Genomic DNA, 12,060 nt, shown 5'->3' with positions numbered 1-12,060 from the left:
TATTGTCATCTATATAGATGGGCACTACTGGAATATATACATATATACTTTAAGTAACTGAAAATTCACCATACAGAATAAATTAATGAGGACTATATGTGGATGAGCTATCTAAATGCCATTGTGAATCACTGCAGCCATTATAATGTACTTTTGAGAACAAATCCCCAATTAAACATACTTCCACATATTTGTATCAGAAGGGGAAAAGACTCTTACCCTTACCTAGCATGCGAACACATTTGGCATTCTGGTCAGGACTATCAAATGAGATTTCTCCGCACCTCTGAAAAAAAATAAAAGGATGTATTTAGTTAAAGACTCCCTGATAGCATCCCTTTCCTTGTCCTCTGGTACCTCTGTTTGTGTTTGGCACTAGAGATGTTCAGAGACACATTGTTAAAAAACGTCAAAATCAAAAGATTTTCAAGTAGCCAAAGTGTGAGGAAGAATGGACATTGCTAATGTGCAAGGATGGGTCAGCACTGTATCCCAAGGTGTTCACCAAGAAAAATTTAAGGTAACACCTATTACGTTTGTATCTATGGCTTAAACAACTGCCTGATCCACGTTACTGCTTGTTAACATCGGACCCAATTATACAGGAGGCCTCATTTACCACTGGTAGACATGCAGCCCTCTCCAGTATACTGATTTTAGTTGTCACACGGCTGCACCCTAAACAGGATCTGCACAATGATCCACTTGAAAACAAAACAAACAGCAATGCTGATTCAATAATTTGTATTTCTGTAAAACAAACTTATTTAAAAAAATGCACAACTCTTAAGATATTTATTAAGGAAAAGTGTCACTTCACAAAATTTGAACTCTCCATAACACCTATGAGTAAAATTGTTTTTGTAAAGTGCAAATAATTTCTGTCTCTATGCTTACTTGCTTTGTTAATGAAAAATAATATTCACATGTACAGATATATTATGAGGGCTGATGTTCTGTCCCTATACAAACTCAGTGAAGGAGCATCATTAGAGTTAGGATCAGAATACAAAAGTGTTGGGTTGTTTTCAAAGATAAGACATCATTTTTGAGTCCTTTATGCAGACAGGCATGTCAGTTTAGCTGCCAAGAGAAATATAATTGGTGTGGCTCATGGGTCTGATCCAGCTCCGATTAAAGTCAGTCGATGTACAGATCCCATTCACTTCAGTGGTGGTTGCTTCAGGTGCTACAAAAAAGATTCAATTTTGTATCACTACACTCAAAGCTCATGATAGGGGCTTAAGGATAGCCTCATATTTTATAGGTAAAAGTGGTCCATGCTTCCTTATCTACATATTTATGGTTTTCATATCTATGACCAAATGAGAATAAAAGCACAGTGGTTCAAGTTTGGAAAAATCACTGAGAGCTGTCCATTTCCCTTCTTCTTGCTTTCTCTCTCTTTCTTACGCAGTTTCCCCTTTTCAGCGTCTATGGCTCTCTCTCATATGTAAGACAAAATGGTTAGTTCTGTCTTTTTCTTTTTTTTTTTTGTTAATAAAAATTACATTTGCAGCAAATATTAAAACCTACAAAGAATCAGGCAAGTAAAAAACCCCAGAGCTTCAAAGAAGATGAAACACAGCAACAGTTTCATAAATGAACAACACATTTGGAACTCACTATTTTTAAAATAGCCTTCACCTCCCTCACACCGAAATAAACACAAACAAACAAACAAAAGCTCATCTCCCACACAGAGTCTTTTCATATATGAGTACATCTAAAGAGAGCAAACAGACGCCTGTATTAACCTTCCTAGGTGGGAGCACATACTACTGAAAGATTGCAAAAGAAAAACAACACCCAGCATTTCAAAGTTAATTTTACAAATGCTGTTATACCAGCTCCCTGTCAGGAGACACACAGATATGCTATTTATTTTTCTAGGAAGAACATTAGGATATGGGCATCTTTTCACAGAAATCTCCCAGCTTCTTCTTCATGACCATAAGTATACTTAGGCAAGCACAGATGTAAGAAAGCACGTGAAAATTCACTGCCCGCCTCACCCCTGAATTTATGCTGCTCTTTGAAAACCTTTAGTTAATTTTGATTTGTTCCCTCAGACATATTGTAGGTTCCAGACATATTTATATAAACATCACATTTCAGGCTGGCAAACGATGTCTTACAATATCTAACAATACTCACCAGTCGTAGTGTTATGAAACTGGGAAAACAGCTAGTGTTCCCCAGAGTCCACTAACATCCACAGGACCCATTATGATGATGGATGAACTTTGAAAACTTTGCAAGTAAGAGTCAGATAACTGTATACAAGTTCATAGCCTATCTGAATTCCCTTAACCCCTGCAACCCACAGAACTGGCTGAAAATCATGCTACAACAGTCAGCCTAGGAGATTTTTCACTACTACCACTGCAGCTGGAAATAGCAGGAGAAAAAGCTTCTGCAGCAATTTAATTTCTGACGCCAGTAAAAGCTCATAGGTACACATCAATGGGATGAAAAATAAGCTGTTACCAAACTGCTCAGAGCATCTGAAAAAGACTTAGTTGGATCCTGGATGTGTAAAGTGGCACAGAAATGCAGCAGAGACTCATTTTTGCTCATCCAAAAAAGAGAGTTGTTTGGGCATTTTTGCTGTTAGCAAATGTTTTCCATGAACAAGAAGTAAGGAATGACTTCAGGATTTAATCTTTAGGATTAAACTGAGACTTTGCCACCACTGCTATGAATTCCTGCCAGGGCTGGATAAGCTTCTCCTGTCCTTTTCCTGGCCCGGCTTACTTCCCTTTCTGGTTTGGGTTTGTTCCGCCTGCTTGTATATCAGGGCTGGTACTGAGAGATGAGGCCAAGAGTCTCTCCAGTCCCAATCCATTTCCAAACTAGTCCCAAAGCAGCTGCTTATTCTCTCCTGAAAGTTTCTAAGTTGGCTACAGAGTCAGTAGTGGATCCATCAGAGAGCAGGAATAGGAATTTGACATTAGATGCTGGTTATTCTACTTTTTAATTTCAACTAGTCAGAAAGCAGAGAGAGGAGGAAGAATAACCCTGGACATATCTGCTGTACATATGGAGACCTATTGCACGTGTGTAGATCACCATATATGTCTGTTGGGGAAGCTGGCAGAGAAATATGACATCTCTTTTAAAGACTGGCTAAACAGCCTCTAGAAGCTGCTACTTATAGGCAGCACTAGCCATATTCATAGGAGTCAGGTCTGGAAGAAGAAATCAGTTTTCTGTTCCCATTTTGGAAAAGTGAGAGTATCAATGGCGAGCTGTAAAGACCAAACATATTATCCAGTTAGGAAGAACAGTGAACTCAAACAGGAGAGCTGTCTCTGAACTTCATTTCTTGAAATCTATTATGAGATTGGATTCATAGTCCTGAGCTATATTTGAAGCTCATTAAAGTTCCAGGATTTCACTCTCTAAAAATATGATAAATCATATTCTTGGATCTAAATGATCCCTGAGTTTGGCGTATTTTAAATCTCAGTTTGGGCTTCATAGTTAGGACTACTATAGCACTGGTAGGACTGGCTCTGCTATCTGTAGTCCTGGATGTTGGGCTGGTGAGTTTACAGAGGCAGCCCTGCTGAAAATAATACCACTGGTTTTCACTTCCCCTGAAGTGAGAGAGGATTTGTGGTTGAAAATCTTAAAACACTGCTGTGTTTGGAAGTGGTCAGATTTAACAAAGAAGTGGGTAAATACAAGTAAAATTCACCCCTCCAAGTCTTCATTATACCTTCATATATCTTGAATCACTGAATTCTGGACTAGACTGTGGGGTTTTTTCTCTTTCTGGAGAAGAGGAAAGTATAGTTACTTTTCGTTGATCATATTTTCAGCAATATAGATGTATTTCCACATAGAATTGCAGCCTGCAATTCATTATGCATGTGCGAAAGTGTTTATATTTATATAAGAAAATAAATTAATAATTTACCTACTTCCAACTCCCTTTTTTGATATTAGATGCATGCCATGATGTTGAGTCTGTTACACAAGCTGAAACGTAGTAAACTAGAACAGGACTTACAAGTCCCCCGTGGAAAAAGAGATTGAATCATGGAGCAGCTGAAAGTGGAGCTTAAAAAAACAAAGGGAAAAAAATGAGAGAGTTGCTGTTAGAGAATAGGGATGAAAGGACATGATATTCAGAAGAAATGTGGCATAAACTCAGGTGCTTTGATGAGATAAGTAAATTGGAGAGCTTGAAGCCAGCCTGGCTGGCTACGATGGCCCAGTACCACCTGTCGGAAAAGGGAAATACCATATCACAGAGGCACCATCCTCCATAGCGAAAGACTCTGCTGGAGGAGGGTGCTCTCAGGCAAGATGACCTCTTTGCAAGATACTACGAGGAGTACACAGGAAAGTAGGAAGTCTTCTGCGAGGAGCCCTGTGCCAAAACAGTGTAAGTAAAACTGCAGAAAAGTAGGGCACAACTGGCAGAAAAAAAGTTCGTGCAGAGAGTGGACGGAAAATCTACTCTAGTCAGTTGTACTAATGCAGTAACACATCTCATGTTACTTCTCCAGTGTTACGTGATCATTCATAGGTTGGGTTTCCATTTCCAGCATGCCTGGGCTCACACCACCTGCATTTGAGGATTTGAGATATGTAGCAATAAACAGGGTGTATATACCCCAGACAGAATATGCCCTTAGTTTTTTTTGTTTTTTTTTTTTTTTAAATGATGTGGAGAAAACTTTATCTATGAAAAAAATGTTTTTGAAGTCATTCCGTTCAACTTCTATCTGTATGGTAAATTAAAGCATTACATGTTTTAAGAAGAGAGATGCAAATCAAGTAGTTGAGATAAATAGGGCTAAATTCTTACCTATGACAAAATTCGGCAAGTAAAGATCTGAAAGTGTTTATCATGAGAATTGCAAAGTGGCATGTTAACTTTCTACTTATTAAATGCATATAATTAACATTTAACTATTTTAATAAGTTTGGAGTGTATAGTGTTTTAAAAATATAGTAAGAGTTTTTCTGGCATGAAATTTGAACATGCACAATTTTGACCTTTTTAAGCGGCAGGCAACCAAGTTTTGAAAAGCCAGCTTAGTCAGTGAAAAGGTTATTGGAGTAGGAACCATATTTATAGGCTTTTTCACTCTGTTCTGTTCTGTATGTCCTGAGTATGGTGTTCAACACATATGTCTCTTCCAACATTGCAATAATCAATGAGATACTTGATGTACCTGATTAGCCAAACATGACAATAAAGATTGGATAATTTTCTTTTTGCAGGAGGTGACAGGGATTATTATACCTCCAAATAGAGGAGATGTGTTAATTGCACATTGATTGCATGCCAAATATTTTTTAAGAATCGACCTGATTTTTTTTTAAAGTAACCTTAAGTTAATATGCTTTGCTCTTACCAGTAGTAGAAAGAAGTGGATTCTACATAACAACATTGTTTGGTAAAAGAGTTTTTTCTTTCCTGTTTTTTTTCAGAGTACTGCATATAATTTCTCATTCCTTCAGAAATCAGAGTTAAAAGAGATATTCATAGACACAACTGATTAAAAGAATTTAAGGCAGAGCAAACAGCCTCTATGCCTCTATGAAAAACCGGATGATTTCAGAGGCAAAAAAATGCTCCTGTTATTCATATTTCTGTTTTCCTGTTATGTTCCTTTCTCCACCACCTTTAAAAAGTACTTGAATAAAGTCCTAGTATGTAAAAGCATCATTCTAATTGCCTAAGGATTTATAGATGTAAAGTCTGTTAGCGTGAAAAGCAACACTACTTCGTAAGTCTTAGCATTCTTTTATAAAAACAACTGGCCATTCATATTAATAGCTGAAAATTAAGGGCAATATTTCACAAGGAGTCAGGCCACATGCTCTTCATCTTCAGGCTGCCTGGAAGGAGATTTAAGGTGGCTTCATCCTGAATGCTGATGGAATATCAGAGTGTAGGAACGGTAGGATTTCCAATGCCTTGTTACACTTGTGGTATTTCCAGTTCTGTCTCTCCTTTCTGACAGGGACAAAAGAAGGTATAGGAACTACCAGAGCAGACTGACATATGTAATCTTTCCTGCCTGCAGCCTTTTCACAAGCACCTCCCCCAAAATGAAAGCCTTGTAATAATATCTGTTAGTGATTAAATCAATGTTTATGTAAAACAAGGAAGTTCCCTACCAATACTCTGCGTAATCTTGAGATGCACTTAAATGTCAAGTACTTCTGAATTTTGCTGAATCTTTACCTGTGGCATTTGTTGGCCCTAGCAAAGGAAATTAAGCCATTGTTTTTATTTGTTTAGAGACAAAAGCTTCTTTTCTCTATATCATACCTTATTTTAAATTTAACAGGCCCACATTTGGTCAATTTTCTCTGGAGTGAATGATTGCAAAAAGCTCACCCTGTTCATATGACCTTGAATTGCCAACTCTGAATTCTTCAAGAACTTTACTTAGCCTTTCTTACATGAAAATATGTGTATAATGAATACAGCTTGAGAATTGCATATATAAACATCCCCATCGGCAGCGAATACCACTAGAATCTTTCAGCTAATGAAATTGCTCGAGATCTATAATAATTGTGATTGTTTACGTATTACCTCCCTGGGCCTTATTAACAGTTCCTGTAATTATTATAGATAAAATCTTATACTTACCTGAAAATTTGGACCTACATTTGGCACGTTAAGTGTTCCACTAAACTGGGCTGCAAAAAAGTACACTTATCTTGAACTGGTATGTATTGTGTGTATGCCCACCCGTTTATAAATGTGGTGTAATCACAGCATACTGACAATTGCCTTTAAAATACTATTAGCAGCCAGAATGCTACATTTGCTGCTCTTCAAATTACTACTATTATATTGCAACTATTATATTGCAGCTGTACCATATTTCATGGGTAAAGTTTCCAGCTTCCCTATTTAGTATCAGAATTGAGGCATACTTAAACTGAAAATTCAGGTTCTATTAACATCTGGATGATTTTCTGCAGAGTAGAATAGCTATGTCTGGGCAGACTTGTTTTGAGAGTTCCTCCCTTTCCAAGCTTTCCCAGTGAAAGGGAAGGTTTCTCTTCCCTCCAGGAAGGTAAAACACGTTGCTCAAATAACCTTTCACCACTGTCAGTGTCAATCTCCGGCAGCACCATGGCAATGCATTTAATTCTGGAATTTACCATGCTGTAGACCCTCAGCTAGTCTGAACAGAAGACACAGCAAAATAAGTAATTACAACAAAATTGAGCAATAATTCGCAACCAACCATTGCTGCCAGTAGTCAGCAACTTGTTTGTGGGCTAAATAGCCCGAGGTGAACCTTTAGGCAGTTCATTTTCTCACAAGCCTGTGATTTACTATGGTTAAGAGTGGTTTCAAATAGATTAATGTTGCTGGAAAATGGATATAGCAGTTTAACTGCTTTGTTTTCTTCTTCAGTTAAGGAAAAAAAAGTTTAACAGTGTGTGACTTCATTAGGGAGGCGCCAGTAGCCCTCACCCCCCTGAGAATCTGTCAGTGTTTCAATATGGCATCCCTACTTTTAAGTGTTTATAACATGGGCACTGGGAGCCAAATCTTGAATTACTAAGCAATATAAATGTTGGGTTTTAATAAGCAATAAGTCACAGCGGAGTGTGCATTAACAGGCGAGGCACAACTTGTAGGCATGTTCTGAGGGGGTGCCATCATCCAAGAAATGTTAAAGAGCAAACTAATTTTTTACCCTCATGGGATGAGTCTGTATTACAGTTCATTTTCTAGTTTACATTTTAAAGAATGTAAAACATCTGTAGATTACGTAATGGATCCTCTCACCACAAAAACAGTTCTAAGTGGGAGGGAAGATGGGAGGAAAATATCAATGCGAGGGAAAAGGCAAATTCGTTGTCTCTATTTATTGTTGCTCTGATGTGAAACATCAAAGTTCCCTGTATTTAAACATTTTCTGGACCACATAATTGTCTTTCCTCCTCCTCTGAGTTGCAGAGCTGGGCTGTTCTAGCTGCTTTCTATGGTCACTGCCATTTTAACTTTCATTTTCTGTTGAAATATCTAATGGGAGGAAAACATAGCATTAATTTGTGAAAATTTAGGTCTCAACTTCAACCACGTGTTCTTCTCACATATTTCCCACTGATCTACTGGATCAAAGGAAGGGTCAAAGCCTCAGAAGTACCGACTGATACACCACTCTTTCCAAGAAGCAAATCAAAGGTCTGTGGGAGAACGAATCTCCTGAAGAGTCTCCTCAGGCTGTTCAGAGCAACGTGGGATGAATTTTGGCACCTGTTTATTTGTGTGTGCCCACTGCATACCGTACGCTTTGCATACAAAAGCACAGTCTCAGGAAGGACAAGAAGACTGAGCGCTGGCAAACCGACACAGGCATCAGGTTCCTCCTGCCTAATAAGACTGTATCCCTGACCACTTTCTGAGTGGTACCACGTGCCGGTGGCCACCTGCTTCTCAAGAGCTGGGTGTTCTTGGTTCCCTAAAACATTGGCACACAGCGAGGCAGTCCTCTTTCATCCTTTCCAGGACTTCATTTTTAAGGAATGGGAGTTGGTGAGAACAACCCATGCCAAAAGCATACCAACGGCTAGGTAATGTGTTCACGAGTCCACTGCTTTCGCTCACGTTCTGGCATAGACACAGACTTAGGTACTGGACCAACCAACCAGGTAGGAGAGAGTTAGAAGTCATCAAACAAACCTCAAAACCTACGTGTGGAAGGTCTGGTCAAGCAGACAGCTTCAGCAGAAGTGAAAATAGAGCACTTAGAGGCAGAAGGCAGGAAACTACTTTTCCCTAGTTCCTCACTTGTGCACCACACACTGCTTGGGTCTGAAGGTAGAAGGGTCCCAGGGACAGGTATACAATGACTGCAAAATTGGTCATCCAGTTAAAAGTGAGCTTTTCCCTTTCTCTTTTCTCACTCTCTTTCTCTCCTTGCTCTTTCCCTAAGGTAACTTTGTGTTTGATGTCTGCCATCCATGAGGGACTCTGCAAATAAAACTCTGTAGGAACAAAATCCTTTCTGCAACACTGTGTCATCACACGATGCCCTAAGGAAACCTGGGCCCCACTGCTGTGCAAAGAGGACGCAACCAAAGAATGGCCTCAGGCCTTGTTTTCATCAGCAGTGTAGATGATTTCAGCATGTCACAAAATGAAATCCTCACTTCAGACTGTATCTCCTGAGCTTATCACGAACCACTTACAGCTTTACTCCCAAATTTGATTCTAGTTATCCTTCTCAAACATTTTGAGTAATCCTGCCTCATACTTATTTTTAAACTCTTTTGCCACCATAAGCAATCTTAATATATAAGTACTATCTTCAGTTGTTCTGTACCAATGGCCTAATACAAAATTTTGTGGGCATCTGTCCAGCATGTTACCAAACACATACTGTAAAAATGGGTATCTATAGTGGTATTTTAGCCTGTTAACACATGCTTCTACAGTCATGCCTATCCATTAGAAGTACTCTTATATTAGTGCAGTTTAGAAAAGGAAATCAGACTAAAAAACTAAGTAACCTTAGCACTGCAAAAATGACTTTCAGAACTTCAAGTACAGCCAGCATACATCACATTTCTACATGCAGAACATATGGAGCTAAAAAACAGCAAGTGTTGTTTTGACAGGAAAAATTTGCATTTCAAAAATTGTCATATTAGACATTGGGGAAGAGCATCTTCTGCATGAAAAGAAAGTGTCATTGATACTAACATATCTTTTTGACAACTTTCGGAGTGGGATTAATAACATATCTGGAGCCATACAAATGCCATTATTGTCAGGAAACGTTCAGATGCTACTGCAATAATCACTATGAACATATTTCAGATACAGGGAAATCCATATTTTTTGGACATATTAGTTACAGTTTCCAAGGTTGCAGTCTTTTGGAGCAATGCTAAAAAGACTAATTTTCTCACTGAAAATAATTCCCAGAAGCAGAGACTTTCTTTTAGAGTCTTTTTTCTTTTTTTTTTTTTTTTTAATGTGTGAAAGCATCAGTTCAAAACAGGTGTATTGTTGGCAAGTGCTGCACAAAGCTGCTCTTTTATCTTCTCTCACTTCTCAACAGATTCTGGCTATAATCTCTTAGCCAAGACTACATCTATGCCTATCCTTGAGATCGTAAAAGAAAAGGACAAATCTCCTGCAAATGTTTCTTTTACTTGTGGTAAAACTCATCATAGGAGTTTACACAAGGCATGAATTACCCAGGTAGCTTCCTTCTTCTCTTGCAGGCCTGAGGCCTTCCCAAGTGATGCGCATCTTGATTCCACATACAAAAATTGTAAAAGCATTTCATTCTAAAGAGGCTTATTTTAGATTGCAGAAACAACTGGAATAAAAAACAGCAAAAAGACTCCATGGGAACAAAATGTCCCCTAGGTCTGCACTCAAAGTCTTCTTGAGCCATCAATCACCAGTCTAGAGGAAATAAAGCTGTCATAGTTCCATAGCTATCTGTGACTGTCATAATCCTGTTTTGCAAATGGGTATTCAAAGAAGTCTGGAATGATATTATAGAGTTCACTTCCATGTGTAATCCAAACAAGATACTGAGCGTATTGAAGGGTAAAAGACCTCTTAAGTCACCCTACTGCAAACACTTTACCTGCCACACTTCGTTTTCTTAACAAGTTTTTATCACTAAGGAACATGAAAGTCTTTTAGACTTGATTATGAAGAACTGTATTTTTGCAGAAGAAAAAAGATCATATACCTCACACTTTAAATAACTACGACATACAGTAAAGCACATTATATAAGAAAGGTAATATTTAGTAAAAAGCAGGGTACAAATTAATTTCATAGAATGCCTCTGTACTAAACCAGCTTTCTTTGTAATAGAAACAAGAAAAAGGAAATAGTTACTATTCTTTCATCTTTCAGGCATCGCTAAGAAGAGACAACACCTACTATTTATGAGAGCTAAATGAAGGCTAGAAAAGGATTCAGTTGAATGTGGTTCCCTCCCTTCATATGGATTTACCTTCTGAGGATAAATTGTTTTGAAGGGACATGTCCTCCTGTTGTATGTAGTAAACCTCAAGTATTTTGCAAAAACGGCAAGGCCATGTCTCCTGTTACTCCCTATTCAACTAGATACTGCTTTTCGGGGGGGGAACTGAGAACTGTACTTCATCTGTAGAAGAAAAAAATGTTAACCTGTTAACCTCTTGTTGTCATGGGAATAATCTTACATTGCCTTTTGGCCTGGTTTTGCTCATATCTTCCACCCTCAGCTGCCAAAATCAACACGGTGAACTTATTACTGGTGCAGTTTCTATCATATATCCCCTACCCGTCTGTACAAAAGCAGACAATGCCTTTGATTTTTAGTGTTAACCAATTTGATTTTGACTAATATGCATGGCATCATTTCTATTCAGTGTCTGTAACCAACCTTATCACCGTACGTCTGAATTTGTTGCAGTAGGCGTATTAAGTAATGTGACTAATATCTGCCATATATAGTTTGTTCTTTATCTGGTCCCCCAAGGGGAAAACTGGGTGTGCAATGTAGCATTTTCTTTTCAAAAGATTTTATTTTTGGATGTGTTTGTTTTTGTCTTGTGCTATTTAAATGCGACTGTTATTATGTATTTATGTTAAAGATGGGATTGAAAAACAACTCCTAAGATCTATTGTTTTTCAATTTTTTCTTGAATTCCCAATTTTTGCATGATAGGCTTCAAGAAAAAATCGTTCTCCCTATATATTTTCAGACAATTGCTAGGAGACTGCATGCCTTACCTAGTTACTTCTTTAAATTAAGTCTCTGTTTTGGTAGAACATCTGTTTTATAAAACTCCCAAACAATTAACATCTACATCATATTTTAAACTATGGTGGACTTTTTTGAATCTCACTTGAGGGAGCTGATGTCTACATTCTTAAGTTCGTAAAGGAAGAGAGATGGAAATTTCTAGAGATTGATTTAGCCCACCTGATTACAGAGAAAGCCTGGATGCCTAACTCTTCATCAATTAAAGTCAGAAGGATTTAGCTGATTCTAAGTGTAAACATCTGCTGTACATTTGGACCCTAAAATCCTGAATGTTAATCCT

At 38.0% G+C, this 12,060-nt stretch overlaps 1 long non-coding RNA gene across 1 annotated transcript in view; it reads right to left on the bottom strand.

The window, feature by feature from the left end:
• Nucleotides 1-224: 224 nt before the first annotated feature.
• The window catches only part of LOC140649151 (uncharacterized), a 57,766-nt gene continuing 45,930 nt past the window's right edge, over nucleotides 225-12,060 (bottom strand). Inside the window, exon 3 of the long non-coding RNA XR_012041505.1 lies at nucleotides 225-286. This is a non-coding gene — a long non-coding RNA (uncharacterized lncRNA). The remainder of the gene's footprint in view (nucleotides 287-12,060) is intronic.

The sequence above is a fragment of the Ciconia boyciana genome, chromosome 3 (genome assembly GCF_034638445.1).
Source record: "Ciconia boyciana chromosome 3, ASM3463844v1, whole genome shotgun sequence".
Classification (NCBI taxonomy): Eukaryota; Metazoa; Chordata; class Aves; order Ciconiiformes; family Ciconiidae; genus Ciconia; species Ciconia boyciana.
The sequence above is the reverse complement of the archived record's forward strand: the minus strand, read 5'-3'. Positions and strand labels throughout refer to the sequence as shown.